The 15765-nt window shown below is 37.8% G+C and overlaps 1 protein-coding gene across 4 annotated transcripts in view; it reads right to left on the minus strand.

Moving 5' to 3' along the window:
• CSNK1G3 (casein kinase 1 gamma 3) overlaps positions 1-12936 on the minus strand; it is a 119288-nt gene extending 106352 nt beyond the window's left edge. The window contains exon 1 of one of the 4 annotated variants that reach the window (XM_080677936.1): positions 12564-12928. The gene's annotated coding sequence lies outside the window, so the exon portion shown is untranslated. Of the gene's footprint in view, positions 1-12563 lie in introns of all 4 variants that reach the window. The other 3 variants (XM_080677937.1, XM_080677934.1, XM_080677935.1) reach the window with 3 other exon arrangements.
• Positions 12937-15765: the final 2829 nt, after the last annotated feature.

Genomic DNA, 15765 nt, shown 5'->3' on the forward strand with positions numbered 1-15765 from the left:
TGCCAAAGTTACCCAAAACATTTTCCATCTCAAGCATCCTAATTACACAATGCTCCTGGGACCCCAATGGGGCTCACAAGTACCAGCCTTAATAACTTGATGTCAAAAAAACAGAAAAGCTTTCAATAGCTATTAAATAAACAAACACAAATTAAAATCAATTGCCTCTTGGTATGTATATATTTACAAGGGAAAAAAGCAAAAGAAATTTACCAGCATTTTACTGAAACTCCATCTCAGAGGAGTAAGATGCTGAGTAGTTTCCATCAAGAAACAAGGGGTAGAAGCAAAATAACGCGTTCCACAATTCCTTTTTCAAAGTTCTTGCAGTCAAACATGTTTTGGAATTCAGAATTTTAGGGGTTTTGACAAATTGATGACAATGTGCATACATCAGATATTTTGTAACACCCCTAGAGAAGGCGGAATAGCCCACAGAAATCTGGGACAACACACTATAATCAAACATTTACTATTTCTGTAGAGAAATCTACAAATATGTTAAATAAATACACATTTCACACAGGTTTTGTGAAAAAAAATCAATTTGTGCCAAACATAAAAGTAAAATTTGCTTTTCAGAGCATTTTCAATGTTAGAATTGTTGATAAGGAATTAGGGTCCTGTAAAACTGTACCCATTACTCCACTACTAATTGTATGTGCCAAATGTTTCTGGCAACTTTTTTTTTTTTTAATTTTATTTTTATCGTTGTAGATGTCCTCCCCTTTTTTCCCCCTTGCCCCCCACCCCCAGGCTCCCACCCCACCCCAGGCCTTCACTACCCTATTGTCTGTGTCATGGGCAATGCATTTATGCATATAAATTCTTTGGTTAATCTCTTCCCACCCCATTCTTCCCTTTGACGTACACTAGTCTTATCATGATACTAACTTTATTGTAGTATTGAAGTATTTTGGTAAACTCAAAATACTTCTAAGTCTTCCACAGGTTCACACATAACATGTCCTCTAAACTCTAACCACTCTTAAATGTCTCTACCACAAAATCTCCTACTCAGGAAGTTTGCAAAAATATGACCCTTGAAATTTATAAAATTGCCCAATCTAATTTTGCCACCATGCAAAAAATGTTCATTGAATAAATTTAACATAGTAAACTCATAAAATGACTTGCTCTAATTTTGTTACAAGAAAAATGCTTTAAGTAGTAAAGGTGTGGTGAAGCAACATTAAATGAGTCACCAAAAGGACCCAATTTGTCATAAGTGACAAGATACAATAACCATAAAACCCTAATATCAATGTTTACATATGTAAACATTCACTGACTATGTACTATATACACAATATACTATGTATACAATACACTATAAGTAAACTATTTTCACTGAGGGGAAAAACAGATGTAGTTATTTGTCAAGAATTGTACAAAGAGAATAAAGCAGGAGTGCAGTTAAACTAAAAAACCATTAAGGTCCCTTCAGTCCTATGTTACATGAAAAATATAACTCAACGATACTATAAATATGATAAATATAACCTAAAACTAAAAACTTTTGAAGAGCAACAATTCTTCTTGCCTTTTTATAACTTAAACTTTAAAGATATAATTTTTACCACTAAAGTTTAAGATTTCCCAGGTCATCCAAATTGAGGCCTTAATTTATTCTTGATACATATTTCCCTTTAACAAATTTTCCAAATGTCAAAAATCCTCTAGTTTTGGTGCTATGCTTATCAAAAATTGCTAACAAGCACCCTAGCTGTTTTGGCTCTCGCGTCGGCCTGAGGATTGAAGGGTTGCAGGTTCGGTTACAGTCAAGGGCATATGTCCAGGTTGCGGGCTCAATCCCCAGTAGGGAGGGCGTTCAGGAGGCAGCCAATCAATGATTCTCTTTCATCATTGATGTTTCTATCTCTCTATCCCTCTCCCTTCCTCTCTGAAATCAATAAAAATATATATTTTTTTTTAAATTGCTAACCAACAATGAATAGAGTGGCCTCACTAAGGATTCTGGGTATGGAACTACAAAAAGAAATCACTTCATTAACCTGATCCTCTTGCAAATATTTTTTAGGCATTTCTTGTCTATCTTCATACCTCCATTCCCGAATAAAAAAAGAACATGAAAGTAAAAGGAAGTCATTTTTCAAAAAAGAGCTAACAGATATATATAAAGAGAAGGATAAATCAGTCATTTTCAATTCCGGAACCACCTGTGAAAATCCTAAAATACATCATTAGTGTCCTGGCCCCACCCTCCGACTCAAATACAAATTAACATGGGTAGCATCCCAATATCTATCATTTTTTTTAAGTTCCCCAGAAAAATTGTTAATGTGATGTCAGGACTGAGAATCTTTGGTACAAACTGCCTTCTCCATAAAGCCTTTTCTCTTACTTTTATTAAGTGGTAGCACTCCCAGCTCTACAAGGACTACAAGGATTATATTTAAAATTTGTCCATTTTTCTTCTCTCATTTACTTTGTCACACACACACACACAATATATATACATACATATATATATATATATATTTATATATATATATATATATATATACACACACACACACACAGAGAGAGAGAGAGAGAGAGAGAGAGAGAGAGAGAGAGATTGGTAAACTCAAAATACTACCCTGGCCAGGTAGCTCAGTTGGTTGGAGTATTGTCCCATACACCAAAAGGGTACAGGTTCAATTCCCAGTCAGAACACATACCTAGGTTGGGGATTCAATTCCATTCTGAACACATACAGGAGGCAACCAATGGATGTTTCTCTCTCACATCGATGTTTTCTCTCTCTCTCTCTCTCTCCCCCGCCCCTCTCTAAAATCAATAAACATATCCTCTGGTAAGGATCAAAAAACATTAATTTTCAGTTGGAAAAATTTTAAAAAGTGCATATAGTAAAATTTATTTTACCTTATTTAATTATTTCATTCCCAAAGTTCAGGATTTTATTTTTCAGTTTTCAAGACAACCTTCATTTGTAGGGTATTCAGATAAACAGCAGAGCATATAATAAGCACACAATATGCATTCCAGTTATCAATTTTCTACAGATTATCAGGAAATACTCAAAAGAATGATTTTAAAAGGCCGATTATACTTTGATATTTTATTTACAAGTATTTTCAGAATCTCAAATATGTTTTAAAAAATTTGCCACAATATGCCTTGACACTCATATAACAGAAAAAAAGAGTCAGTAAGTAATATTCCATATTTAAATGACAATTGGCATTACAAGATTCTACATCTTTAGAATTTACACTTCTTTATAATTCACACTGCTCATATTGTTTTCAGGTCCCTGGAATAAAAGGAAAAAATAAAATAATGTCTTATAAAAATATGCATCTACAGCCCTGGCCAGTTATAGTGTCGTATTCCAAAAGGTGGTAGCAGGTTCAATTCTCAGTCAGGGCACATACCAGGTTTCGGGTTGGATCCCTGGTCAGGGAGTATGCGGGAAGCAACCCATCAATGTTTCTCTCTCACATAGATGTTTCTCTCTCTCTCTCTCTCTCTCTGTCTTTATCTCCCTCTCTCCCTTCCTCTAAGATCAATTTTTAAAAATGCATCTACAAACACCAATTGTTTTTTAACGTCACCAACAACTGATACCTACTAGTTTCACTCCCAACACAATAGTAGGCTATTTTTGCATGCCAAATTAGTATTTCATTAAACGGCCTTGTAGCCATGAATCTCCACACAATAAGACTAGTGTAATAACGGGAATTTTCTCTTCTCTCCCTATTACATTACCTACTATATTTGCCTGTCATTTGAAAGTATTCATTACTAGAATATAAAATAAGTATTTCACAGAAATAGAAAATAAACATGACACAGACTGGGTGTAAGGGAAAAACCATTTTTCACTTCCTTTTTTACTAAAGGAAACTCTGACTGTAACTTTGACTCTAATATACTGCCAAGTCAAAACCAAACAAGTTTAAAAAATAGATCATTAATAATTACAAAATATTCAGAACTCCACCACTTTTATAAAGTACACTTGGATCAAAAGGTATCATATGGCCAATTTCAACCTTAAATTTTAAAGTAAATAATTTTAATAAGCCTAATTTTAAAAATAATGACAATTATTAAGGTATGAGTGTATTTGAGGCATACTTTATTAAAGGTAATATATGACAGCAGAATTATATGCTAAAAAAATAAACTGGAAGAAAACATCCTACATCCCAGGATTCCACTTTCTATACTCAAAATAAAAAACATTTCCTCTTTTTTCTGATGGTAAAAATAATACATAATCATATCTGAAAATTCCAACAATACAGAGAAGTATAAAAAGTATAAAAGCAAAAATCATCCCAAATCTCACTACTTACAAAAACTGTCATTAACATAAATATCCTTCCCAAGGGTGAATGAATTTATTCTGTATATTTACAATAATAATTACAACAATTACAAAAATTATAACAAGTCTATTTATTCAGTTTAAATACATATATGTAAGTGTGTATACACAAACACATATACTCTTTTACATATACTGAAAGCAGAGAAATCTTTAAGATAGCAACTTTCATGAAAATAAAAATATATACTGTATATTGTTCCAAGCACTCACACTGTTTCTGCATTTTCATTTAAGCAAGCCATGTTTGAGGTTATTTTGTGTGTATGGTGGGGGGAGGGGAGGTGTTGATGTTGATGATGTTGACTGCTTAGAAGATTAAAAGATTTGTCTGTTGTTTTACTTAAAAAAATATTAAAAACCATCTAGCCACAATTTTACATAGTCTGAGAACACAGATATCTGCACTAAAGGTAACCAGTTGACTGATTAAAAGAACTAGCCCAACCCTAACCGGTTTGGCTCAGTAGATAGAGCGTCGGCCTGGGGACTCAAGGGTCCCAGGTTCGATTCCAGTCAAGGGCATGTACCTGGGTTGCCGGCACATCCCCAGTAGGGGGTGTGCAGGAGGCAGCTGATGGATGTTTCTCTCTCGTCCGATGTTTCTAACTCTCTCTCCCTCTCCCTTCCTCTCTGTAAAAAAAATCAATAAAATGCCGAAACCGGTTTGGCTCAGTGGATAGAGCATGGACCTGCGGACTGAAGGGTCCCGGGTTCGATTCCGGTCAAGGGCATGTGCCTTGGTTGCGGGCACATCCCCAGTGGGGTGTGTGCAGGAGGCAGCTGATAGATGTTTCTTTCTCATTGATGTTTCTAGCTCTCTATCCCTCTCCCTTCCTCTCTGTAAAAAATCAATAAAATATTTTTTTTTTAAAAAATCCCTAATAAAATATTTTTTTAAAAAAATAAAAAATAAATAAAAGAACTAGCCCATGATCCTAAGCAAAACAGCAAAGTAAACAATAAGTTTTCAAGGCCTCCCACCTCTTGGTCAGAAAGAGCACTGCTCTAGCACTTAAGATATGAGAGATCTACCTTCCTATGACTCATCTCAATTCTAAAATTCTGTGATGCCCACCTTCCCATTCTCCCACCATTCATTCATTCATTCATTCATTTTGCTGCTCTCAAGGTATTTAAAAACTTTACTTTCCCTCCTATCTCAATGGAATCCCATGATTCAAAATAAACCCTTCCTCTGTTTGACAACTCATGCACTTATTCTGCTCTAGGGATGAATAAAGAAATCTGATAAGATCAAAGGTATGGGCAATTTTTGGTGAGGCAGGAGGGCAGCAACTCAGAAAAAATATATAAATAAATTTATCGATAGAAAATTTTAATTTGAAGTTAAAACAGCTTTATGAGTTCCATGAAAAACATGTATGTATAATCTTACAACTTAGATAATGGATTTTATTGATTCAAAGTTAGTCATTAAGAAAATTAGTGTTTTTAGCTCCTAAAATATTCATACCTGAGCATATTTAAGATGATAACATAGAAGCAGCTTCCTAATCTTTCATCCGGTACATTTGTACAATGCTTTAAAGTTCAAAGTGCACTTATATGCATTATTTATTTTCATTTTAAAACAAACAGATGTAGTGGTCACTATTGATTTGTCTCTCAAACATCCATTTCTCCCACATTTTTCTTTACCACTATGTTTTAAATATCCTCCCTCTACCATGTAATTCAGGGAAATGTAATGCCATCCCCAATTGCAGGGATATATCCTGATTAGTAAAAACCAACCATGATAGCCCCTTTCCCCTTGTCCTACCTGATTAGGAAGTAAATGTATGTGACTTAATTCTGGTCAATAAAACATGAAAAGAAAAGTATGCAGGTAGGCTTGTGAAAAGACTTCCTGGCCAATGCATGTCTAGATGTAACCTTGCTACCAGCCTGGGGATGAATCCAACACACAGGGAAGAGGTGAGCCAAGAAAATCATAGGCAGACCAAAGCTCTGAAAAACTAGCCCTATCTCCACACTTCAGTGTTCCATTGAAGTAGCTACTGCATGTCAGGCATAGTAATATGGTGATATCAAGATAAACAGTATATCCCATCTATCTTTCCTTTCCCAACCTGGACCTCCTTCTCTCCCTAAAAGTTCTCTTTTGTACTTAGGCCGAGCTAGGTAGGCAAGAAAAGGAGGGTAGCTACTATAACCTGTTAGATCAACATGCGTTGCAACAAGCACAAGTGCTCCTGATAAACATCAAGGTATGGCATTTCCTCTTCCAAGGGACCATTTCCTCTACCAATTCATTCCAGCAGTTCCTACGCAGGTTGAGGAGACACTGGAATTATAAAACAGCTTCTCTCCAACCCTGATGCTGTATAAAAGCTGAAAAAGTAGCATATGAAATCCAATGAGGGACCATATCAAGAAATATGTGAGAACCACAGATTGATCATATGACTAGATAACTAAGCAATTCACCCTAAAGTATGAATGACTATAGGTTCAAGAATAGCAATATTACTTTTTTAAAGAGGATGCTATTAAATAAATCTCTGAGAGTATAAAGTAGGTGATATTTTAGAAACAGATAGTGTCTTTAATGTATTTTTATTAACCAACAGCTCTTAAGTTAGTTCAAAAAATGAATCATTCAAAAATCTACATACCTTAAAATTTTTATTGCAACTAAAACATTAAAATGTACATTCTCAAGACAATCTTTTAATGCAAGACTATCATCTTTTCTTTAAGTAAGGGTCTATGAATTATAGTTCTATTTTACCTTTTTCTAAAAACCATGTCCATAGTACATCACCTGTGATTTCCAATTTCTGTTTCTTAAACATGGAAAGACATCTCACAAATGCTTAAAAGCAAGCAGAAGCTTTTTAGATTTTTATAATTTTTCCCCTAACCATTTAAACTTATTTTATCCACACTTATTTCAACTGTTAATTTTAGCTACTCACCTGTTTTCAAAGTGCCCACTGGTTCTCATACATGCACCTTTTTTGCCTTCACAGTTCAATGAATAATGTTTCATTAAACTATGTAATTACAACATCAGGTACAACTGCCATTAACAATTTGTTGGGTATAAACACAAACAATTCTTGGTACGTATACAGTAACTGGTTGAATTAAAAGTTCAAGAACAAACTAGAGTCTACTGCCATTCAGTGATGTAGCAAGAGCATCAAGCAGTAAATGAAAAGTACCACTTAATCTTTTGAGTGAGTTAAGCAGAAGCGAGTTAAAAGAGATTCATCTATAAGAAGCTGCTCCTAAAAGTCTTTGCTTATTCTATCTACCAATCAACCCTGTAACAACTCATATACATCAGCAACTTTCTGGATCTGCTTCTAAGATTTATACAGTGCCAGACATCACACCTGGGCACTATATATGAATTTTCTCAATCTCTTTTTTAGCAATTTTTATTAATTTTTAGAAAGAGAAAGGGAGAGGAAGCAAAAAACACCGATGTGAGAGCTAAACATCTATCCGCTGTTTCCTGCATGCCCCCTACTGGAAATCAAGTCCGCAACAGGGCACGTGACCCGACTGGGAATCGACTGACAACCTTTTGGTGCACTGGACAATGCCCAACCAACTGAGCCACACTGGCCAGGGCAAATTTTCTCAATCTTAATGAAGAACATAATCACAGAATAACCTCTCCCTTTATTTAATTTTAAAAATTTGTTGGGAGTTTTTTTGTGTGTGCGTATGTGTTGATTTTTTTAAATATATTTTTATTGATTTCAGAGAGAAAGGGAGAGGGAGAGATAGAAACATCAAAGATGAGAGAGAATCATTAATCAGCTGCCTAACCCGGGCATGTGCCCTGTATGGGAATCCAACTGTGACCTCCTGGTTCATAGGTAGAAGCTCAACCACTGAGCCACGTTGACTGGGCTGATTTGATTTTGAAATGGCTACACACCACACAGAACAGTATCCTCATAACTAAAGAAAGTAGTTCAACAAAAATCAGCTAAATAAATATAATAATTTTGAATACAGCTAAAATCTGACATTACTTCACTAACGAAAAAAGCAATATAAGTTTGTTTAAGAAAAAGATTATCTATCATGAGATTTTACCTAATACCAATGAATGCAATAAAAAATGTGGATGTGATTTAGCCAGATGTGGACATAACTTAGCTAGAGATTTTCGTTAAATTAAACTACAACTGTGATATAACATTGTAAAGAAAATGACCAAACTGTGTAGTCGTATCTATCAAATACATAAACACTTCAAGTTCACAGTTAAGAATTCTTTCTGATAATTAAGATGATGAGCATGGAATGGCATGAGAAAACATAACCAATCACTTACTATAGTTTAAGAACAAATCATACACATCTTCTGAAGATCCCACAATAGGAGGAAACACATTTATGGTTTCTAAATCTTAGCTTTGAGAAAGGAGCTGGAGAAAACATGGCTAAACAGCAGCCTCACCTGTGTCTCTAAAACTTATCTGTCCCCATATATCTCTCATTCCATTTCTTCTGAGTAGTTCAGAAACTCGCCAAAGTCACTCTATATGAATGGGTAATACACTCTTGATTTCTACACATTAAGAATCCCAAGTATAGTTCTATACTGCAGATGGACACAAAAGTGATACTCTGAAGTAGCTTAAGTTACTAAAACCATACTGTCTGCTCCTACAAAATCTCTATAGTTAGAGAACTTCAGATATCCCCAAACTGCTATTTCCAAAGAAATTACATCTTGACGAACCAACACCCAGACACATATTAATAACACCAATCAATGCCACTAGGTGTTAACTGCTTGAGAAAAGAAAAATAAAGAAAAAAGAAATAAAGAAATAAAGGGAGGGGAAGATGGAAGTTTAGAAAAAAACAGATCACTTTGTGGTTTCAGACTTTGAAGCCAGAAATAAAAAAAAAATTTTAATTTAAATATGTACTGTGCTACTTTCAAGATATAAAACAGATTGCTTAAACTCTAGAAGATTCTTTCCTACAGTCAAAGTGAGGGTTTATGCCACTTAACTCATAGAGTTGTGTGAAGAGTAGTATTTACTGTATGGTCCCTATACAAAATAGGCACTTAAATTTTAACAGGTATTGTTATTGGGAGGTTCAAAATAACACAATTTCAGTAATAATGTAATTCCTTTTTGAAGATTAAAAGGAAAATAGCAAAAAGCTATCAAACAATCTTCCCTGTAACATGATTCAACATGAACTTAAACACTGGTGTTGAGAGAGTGACATCTCCTATGACAATAACTTAAATAATTTTAGGGTCATCTGGTATTTAAGATGAGTAAAAACCTTATACATATTTACCTGGAATTGTGGAAGTTTCTCATTTTGTCATTTCCCTATTAAGTCAATTCTCTTTGGATGTAGACTCCTTACATTTTACTTTAACCATGGTAAATCTCACCTTCAAATGTGTAACAATAATGTAACTATCCAATGAACTGTATTTTGTTTTGTTACTTAACATTTCAGCATGCCCTCTATTTTGTTTGATACATCCTTTTGGCGAGCCCTTTGAAACTAAACAACTACCTGTTCCATTCTGAAAAAATCTGAACCAATAACTACCAGAATAATGGCCCAGTCCCAGCATGGAGGGGATTACAGAGGGGACACAGAGAAGTAAATGGACTGCTGCTGTCCATTTATTCCTGAGTCACATTTTTACAGTCTAGATTTATTTCATGTAAAACCAATTACCAGATTACCAGACACACCCATATTCAAATGCAAGTAAAGAAATATGGTAAGCCATGTATGAACTGTTTTAGATTTTATACTTTTCTATTTTCCTCCATTAGCATAAATGATAAGAAGTTATATTTTATTTCCTTCATTTTACTATCCTCATTTGCCTTACCTACTTCCTATCAGAATAGACTCTATACACTTGGACCTTCATACCTCAAAATGACTCATTTTTAAGTACTAGGAAGGCATGCTGGATTTCCCTGGCCTGATCTCCACCTACTTTCATAGCTTCCTCTCCCACAAAGACCTCCTGACACAGCAGCCTTTTATGTCCAGCTCAACAGGACCCATAACATCCAACCCACATGCCTGTGCTCAGGTCGTTCCCTTTACCTGGAAAACTGCCCCATACACACACAGCCCTCTCATTTTGCCCATTAAAATATTTTAAGGCCCAAATGGAGTGTTACCAGCTGTAAACTCATTCATAATTCCCCAGTCAAAAATTAGTCACACACACACACACACACACACACACACACACACACACCATGTTTCCATGCACCTAATAAAGCCCACAGGAGTTTTGTGTTGCAATCATACCTGTGCAAGTCTGTTTCTCCCTTGAAGGGAGCTACTGGGTTTCATTCATCTTCATATTCTACCCACTCTTCCATCCTCACCACACAGTAAAACGCCCTTGCACATATTAAAGGTCCAGGTTGAACTATGCTATCCTTAATTCTAATCCCAGTCCTTTTATTTGAGGGAATAAATGATTTTCATGTGTTGAAGATTTCATTAATAGTTAATACTTGCAAATATGATGAAAACATTAATAACTACAGAACGCATTAACTTTTTTAAGTTTGTTATTGCAACAGAGGTCAATGAGCACAATAAATCATAAAGATAATCATTTCCCAAGAGCTCCCCAAAAGTCTCATACATATCAACACTAAAATTAACTTTTCTGTCCCCCATTTAATAAAAACTACTTATACCTGATACATACCCAGAAATGCAAGCTCCCTGAAAACAAAAGTGTCTATACACTCTGCTAAGAATCTATGTCAAAACCATGTAATTTATTTGATAACATCTTTCTTCCAGTGCCCATAAATATAGTTTTCATCTTTTGTGCAACCATAAAGGCTAATGTATACAATGGGGGCAAAGTTTCGGAATAATTGTAAAATACACTAAGTACATCTCTCTCCCCCTTTCTCCAAACAGCTATTAAGAATGCCACAAACCAGATCTAATTTTTGGTGGAAAATGTTTTCTTAAAACTGGCCTCAGATCTTTCTAATTTTAAATCATTCTTATTATAATTGTTGTGATCTTTTTCTCACACAATTTATTTATTTATAGGAAAAGAAAGGATTCCTCAAAAATATATACATCGCTTTAAAAATTAGATATTTATATTTTTAAAAGTATTCCAACATATAGTTCAACTTATTTTACTATCTGTGGGCAAACGTCATTCATATCACAAGAACTGCAAAAGCAAAAGAAATAATTGACTTATTTTCTTAGCTTATTAAAAATCAGCTGGTATTTAAAAGGGGGCCACTTGCTGACCAGCTTTAGTACTCATTACACCAGAGTTAAAACATTCGCACAGTGTAGCAACAGTAGCCATCTCCCACACAGACTCTCTCCCACCCATTCACTTTTCCTCCTTCCCTGGGAGAACCAGAACGACCTAACACCGACCTAACTTCCCCCACCCCACCACAACACACATCTCCATCACCACCCGCAGAAAAGAAATGTGGTGGCTGTGGACCATGAGAACCGGCGCTTCTGTGTGTCACTTCCCCTGCATGTGGGATAAACAAACCAGCACCGTAACAGTAACCAGCAGAGTAATTTTGTTACTCCGACTAATGCCTTGGTTAAGTTTTCAGCTAAGTCAGAAGCTCTATCAAATAGGTAAATCCCTGCCCCCCTGCTTAAAACAAATGCCCCAACGGGAAGTTTACCCTGAAATGAATGCTGGCTGGCCCCTGACACCTCCTTCCATCAGATCCATGCCTTCCTCCCTCCTGCCCAAAACCCCCACTCCGAAGGTAATTGTCTGGACACAATCAAGGAGTGCTGGAAACTGCACTCCCGACCTCAAAACCCTCCCCAAAGGAGCCCTGCCTTTTCCCAGCTCGCCCACCTCCCTCCAGACCCCCCTCGCGCCGCACCACTCGGGCAACTTGTGCAGCCAGCCCGGCCCGCCGCCCGCGGCCCCCTCCCTGCGCCCCGAGCCCTCCGCGCCCTCGCCCCGGCCGCGGCGCCCACTCCCCTCCCCCGCGCCCGCGCCACCGCGCCTCCCGCCCGGGGCCTCGCCCACCCTCCTCCGAGACCCCCGCCCCCTCCGCACCCCACCCCACCCAGCCAGGACCCCAGCCCACCCTGGCCCACCCGGAAAGAAGGGAGCCGCGGCCACCAAGAGGCTGCCGCCGAGCCACACGGCCCGGCGCCGACGCGAAGGGGGCTTTACCTCAGAGGCGCGGCCGCGAGCAGCGGGGTCGGTCCGGGCGCGGGCGGCGCCCCCGGTCCGTCAGTCAGCGGCGGCGGGGGCAGCGGCGGCGGCACATCACACCCGCCGGCGGCCGGAGGAGGAAAGCGAGCCACGCAGGGAGGGAGCGAGCGAGGTAGGGGGGAAGGACCGAGCAAGGGAGGTAACGCAGCTCGGCTCGGACTGGGTCCCTGCACTCCTGCCGGTGCCTCCTACCGCCGCCTCTGGCTGGAGAGTCGCCGCCCGGGCCGCTGCTGCCGCCACCGATGCAGTCGGGAATGAATGCACAGCAGCGCCTCGCTTATCCGGAGGTCAAACATCCTTCTGCCTCGGGCATCCGGATCGGCGCCGGACCCGGAAGTGAACACACGGAAAAAAAATAAAAAAAGGAAAGCGTCTCTCTCTTGCCGCGGCGGCCCCCACGCTGCCCGCAACAGCGAAAAGAGCCGAGTGCAGCCGAAGATTACACTGGCTTGCTCGGATTGGTCGGCTCGCCGACCGGAAGAAAGGCAGCACGCTGATTGGCTGGCAAGGCATATAAAGACCAGACCACTCCTTCCTGCCCACTTCCTTACGAGCGATGTGTAGGGGAGAACCTGGAGTAATTGTGTTTCTCTGGTTGAGAGGCTTGGCGAAGTTTGTGGAGAGTACTGGAAGGAAAACACCCATGGTTTAGGAAAGCTACTAAAAATTCCGTGTCTTGAGTGAGCATAGAGTCTAAGTGCGCCATTGTGCCAACTCAGGGTGCCAAGGCTTTCCCCAAGGTGTCCAGCACAGCCCTCCACGTGCTAAAGTTTTAGGACCTGGTCTAAGGGAGTGACATTACTGGCAGGTACGCCCACATTTTTTGGAACCCAGTGCTATACCAGGGATTCAGCTGCTCAGTTTGTGAGTTCAGGTAATCCTCTGAACTACATAATGTGGTAGTTACTATCTCAGTTTTTCAAAAGAACCTCCTGGAGTTCCGAGAGGCCAAACCACTCCAGTCATCAAGTTGTAAAACACTAACTGGAATCCATGTTTTCTGACTCCACTTTCTATTCCTTTCTGACCACAAAGAAAAGGCAGATTACATTCTTCCTCTCTCTAATAGCTGGTTAACTGGGATGAAGATGGGTCTCTTTGGAAGACCTCTGTGGAAATAGATCCACCATGAAGACATTGTAGAGGACTCTGAAACTTTAATTTTTGAAAAATTGTTATTCTTAATAATACTTTTGTCTAAAACCCTTTTAACTTCAGACATTAAGGTGTGCATGAAGAAAAATCATAGCCTGGTGCTATGTTTAAAGATGCATTTATCAAACATTTTAATGTTTGGATATATTTCACTTTATCAAGAAAGTTGAATCTTTCTTTTACAGAAGAGGGAAAATGGACAGCTTTACTTTTCACAAAACATATCTACCATTCTCTCTAAAGTAAAGAATTTGTAGGACATGAAAGCATTTTGTCAAAAGAGAAATTTGCTAAGTTCAAGTTTCCATTGTACCATTAAAGATTATGAGAGCGATAACATGTAGATTTGTGCTATAATCATTTTCTCCCCAGGTCCCTTATTCAAACCATTAAAATACTCTCCTTTGCCAAACTTGTTTTGCACAAACTGATCAAGAAATACACCCAAAATACAATAAACACCAAAGATCAATCTTTCACAGTGACTTTCAACTGGTGTGCCACAAGAATTTTTAAAACATGCAATACCTGACTATTTAGTCAGGGGCCCTGATCTCTTTTCCCTTAGATTGTCAAATTAAAAAATGGCAATAGACAACAATAGCTGACTTGTGTGAATGAATCAAAATTATGCCTATTTTTTGTCAGACCAGCAAAAAATAATATATTTTTGGTGTGCCACAGAAATTTAGTAATTAGTTTATGTGTCTCATGAGATTATAAAGGTTGAAAATCACTGATCTAACACTCTGCTTTGTTGCAGTGTATTAACAATGTGGCCAATATGGCTGAGTTAAATACAGGTAGATTTTTCCCAATTAACAATATAACAACCAACATTTGTATAAACACTGTATTACTACATTTGATTCTGACAACAACCCTTTAAAATAATATTCCAGTTATTATTATTTTTCTTCTGTTAGGAATGAGAAATGTTGGCCTCTTAGAGGTTAATTCACTTGCCCAAGATGATGTGATAAGAGAAAACTTGTTAAATATAAAACACAAAATTATGAGATTAAGATATTTAAAATAACTTTTCAAAACAAAAACAAGGGAAATATTTTCTTCCAAATATTTTGTTTCACCCTAATGGTAAACCTAGCATGGAGACTTACTGGTTGACATAGGATACTGCCTGAAGTATTACCAAATAATTTATTTCTTTTTCCATATTAGCCTTAAGGTAAACTTGATGGAGGAAAGATGTGATTAAGAAAAAGTAAATGGTCAAGTAGAAAGAAGAAGAATGCAAAATGAGACATTGTGATAGCAGACAAAGCCTGGGAGCAGAGCAACATATTATACTACAACCAAGAAAATAACTTCTTCCCCAGTCAAGCCTGTAGTCCAGGGGAGGAAAAGGAAGGATCCTGAGGGAAAGCCAGTCAGAATGCAGATATATCGGGTTTGGGGGAAGCTGTCACTTAGCAACCTTTCCTTCACACTGTTATATGACTACAACTAGAAAGGGTAAACACTGGTTTATACATTTCTGAAAGGATGGTTTTAAGTATTTTGTAGATGGAAAAATGAAAGTACAAGAATCACAAAACTTTTCTGAGAGGCTATTGCACTTTATTATAATAATCTTCAGTAATGTTTAATAAAATCATATCTTAAAGATTCCTTGTCTTCGCTCTGCTGACATAACAAAATACCATTGACTGGCTTAAACAATAGAAGTTTGTTTTCTCACAGTTCTGGAGGCTGGAAATCTGAGATCAGAGTGGAGGCATGGTCTGATTTTGGTGAGACCAATCTCCTAGGCTTTCAGATGGCCTTTACTGGATGCATGCAATCTCTCTCTCTCTCTTCCTCTTCTTAAAAGGGCACTAATTGCATCATGAGGGCCCCACCCTCATGACTTCTAAACCTAATTATATCCGAAAGGCCTCATTTCTAAATACTATCACATTAGGGGTTAGAATACATTATATGAATTTGGGGGGACACAATATAGTCCATAGTACTCTTCAAAGGAATATGTTCTATGTAGAGA

Source organism: Plecotus auritus (assembly GCF_963455305.1).
Source record: "Plecotus auritus genome assembly, chromosome: 7".
NCBI classification, from domain to species: domain Eukaryota; kingdom Metazoa; phylum Chordata; class Mammalia; order Chiroptera; family Vespertilionidae; genus Plecotus; species Plecotus auritus.